Source organism: Meles meles, chromosome 7 (assembly GCF_922984935.1).
Source record: "Meles meles chromosome 7, mMelMel3.1 paternal haplotype, whole genome shotgun sequence".
Taxonomy (NCBI): domain Eukaryota; kingdom Metazoa; phylum Chordata; class Mammalia; order Carnivora; family Mustelidae; genus Meles; species Meles meles.
This window is the reverse complement of record NC_060072.1, coordinates 102,318,826-102,321,432: the sequence shown is the minus strand read 5'-3', so window position 1 is coordinate 102,321,432 and position 2,607 is coordinate 102,318,826. Positions and strand designations below refer to the sequence as shown.

General features: G+C 41.2%; 1 pseudogene; it reads left to right on the top strand.

Annotated features, from left to right (window-relative positions):
- Nucleotides 1-283: 283 nt before the first annotated feature.
- On the top strand, nucleotides 284-1,782 carry LOC123946459 (annotated as a pseudogene).
- The last annotated feature ends 825 nt before the right edge of the window (nucleotides 1,783-2,607 follow it).

The following is a 2,607-nucleotide window of genomic DNA, read 5'->3' as shown; positions in this document are numbered from 1 at the left end:
TAAAACTATACTAAAATATCAATTATAAGTAAAATAATCCAGTCCCCAAAAGACAAATAGTCGAGTTCACAGAGACAGAAAGTAGGATGATGTTTACAGGGGCAGGGAGTACTCGAGGGGGAGTGGGTGTTTAACGGGTATGAAGTTTCAGTTAGGAAAGATGAAAAATTTTCTGGAGATTGGTTTCACAACAGTGTGGAGGTACTTAATACTATTTAGCTGATTAAGATGGTAAATTTAATATTATGTATATTTTACCACAATTAAAAATGTACGTACTACTCTCTTCCGCCGCCATTTTAAATCCAGCGCCGTACCACGCTCCGCCGCCGCCGCCACCCGCACGGCGCGCCAGCACCCCCGCCGCCAGCACCGCCGCCATGGAGGACGCCATGGAGGACACGAACGAGTACAGCAGCATAGAGGAGTTGGCAGAGAGATCCAAGATCAGCGCGAGCAAGCACCAGCAGGATGACGGTAAAACGTTTATTGGAGGCTTGCGCTGGGATACGAGCAAGAAAGACCGGAGTACTTGTCCCGGTTTGGGGAAGTGGTGGACTGTACGATTAAGACAGACCCGGTGACCGGAAGATCGAAAGGATTTGGATTTGTGCTTTTCAAAGACGCCGCTAGTGTTGACAAGGTTTTGGAACTGAAAGAACACAAACTGGATGGCAAATCGATAGACCCCAAAAGGGCCAAAGCTTTAAAAGGAAAAGAACCGCCCAAAAAGGTTTCCGTGGGTGGATTGAGCCCAGATACTTCTGAAGAACAAATTAAAGAATATTTTGGAGCCTTTGGAGAGATTGAAAATATTGAACTTCCCATGGATACAAAAACAAACGAAAGAAGAGTATTTTGTTTTATTACGTATACAGATGAAGAGCCAGTGAAGAAATTGTTAGAAAGCAGACAGCATCAAATCGGTTCTGGGAAGTGTGAGATCAAAGTTGCACAACCCAAACAGGTATACAGGCAGCAACAGCCGCAGCAGAAAGGAGGAAGAGGCGCTGCTGGTGGACGAGGCGGCACTAGGGGTCGTGGACGAGGTCAGGGCCAAAACTGGAACCAAGGATTTAATAACTATTATGATCAAGGATATGGAAATTACAATAGTGCCTATGGTGGTGATCAAAACTATAGGGGCTATGGCGGCTATGACCATACTGGGTATAACTATGGGAACTATGGATATGGACAGGGATATGCAGACTACGGTGGCCAACAGAGCACGTACGGCAAGGCATCTCGAGGGGGTGGCAATCACCAAAACAATTACCAGCCATACTAAAGGAGGACTTTGGAGGAAATTGCTAAAGTTAACCCCTCTTGCAGGACGACATTGAAGATTGGTCTTCTGTTGATCTAAGATGATTATTTTGTAAAAGACTTTCTAGTGTACAAGACACAACTGTGTCCAACTGTATATAGCTGCCAATTAGTTTTCTTTGTTTTTACTGCCTTTTGCTGTGTTATGACTCAGTGTGGATTTGTGTTTATACAAATTTTATTTGTATAATTTCATGTTAAACCTCAAATAAATGCTTCCTTATGTGATTGTTAAAAAAAAATGTATATCCTAAAGATATTAAGGGTTGTTTTTCTTTGTTTTCTATATTTTCTAAATATTTTCTATAAATGTATTTTGCTTATAATAAAGGGGGGACCTAATTATGGAAAAAAAAGAAAGCTCATTTCATCTTCAGTTAATATTATTTTTTTAACTATTATTTTTAGTGGCTAATAACTTTGTGTGACAATAAAGAGGGGTTCTGGTCATTGTCCCTAGTAAATGTGTTTTCTTTATCTAGAATACTCTCTCTGCCCATACCCCACTTACTTGTCTACAGAAGACATACATACTCCTCAAGACCCAATTTGCATCCATCTTCCCTAAGAAATCTTCCCATATGACCTCAGTGAGAAGTCATTCTCACTCTCATAACAACTATAATAACATTAATAATACTTAATTTTATGAGGTGTTTAAATTGTAACTAGCTCTAAGATTAACATATTATTTCACCTCTTAATTATAATGAAGTAGGTGTTATCATCCCCATTATACAGATGAGGAAACTGAGTAACAGACACAAACCGCCTTGAATTATAAAAGGGATTACAGTCCGGGTCTGTCTGTCCCAGAGCGCACAAACTTACACTGCCTCTCCTATCTTGAAAGACCAGAAAGAATGCTATGCTGCCTTTCCTTACTTTGTGGAAGAGAATTTTTAACCAATATTTGGCAGGAAAAATATTTTTCAAAAATTTTTTTACTTTCTCCCAGTATTTCCCATCACATTTGCAGAGATACTAGATTCTAAGCTCCTTGCCACCAGAGAGAGATATAATCAATCCAAAAGTAGAACATAGCTCTTCCTGGCTCTTCCCAACTGTGATTTCTGAGAGCTGCAGGATAGATAAGACGGTTGCCACAGGCTTCATGACAAAGGCCCTTCCCTCTGTCAGCGCCCCCATACTCCACTCAGTCCTTCTTTATAAAGGGAAGAGAGGAAGAAGGTATGTCAGGCAAGAAGCAGGGAGAGCTGTGACCTAGGTGGGTATCCATAAGAGGGGGACCTACGTCCACTTCCCAGGTTGGGCCTG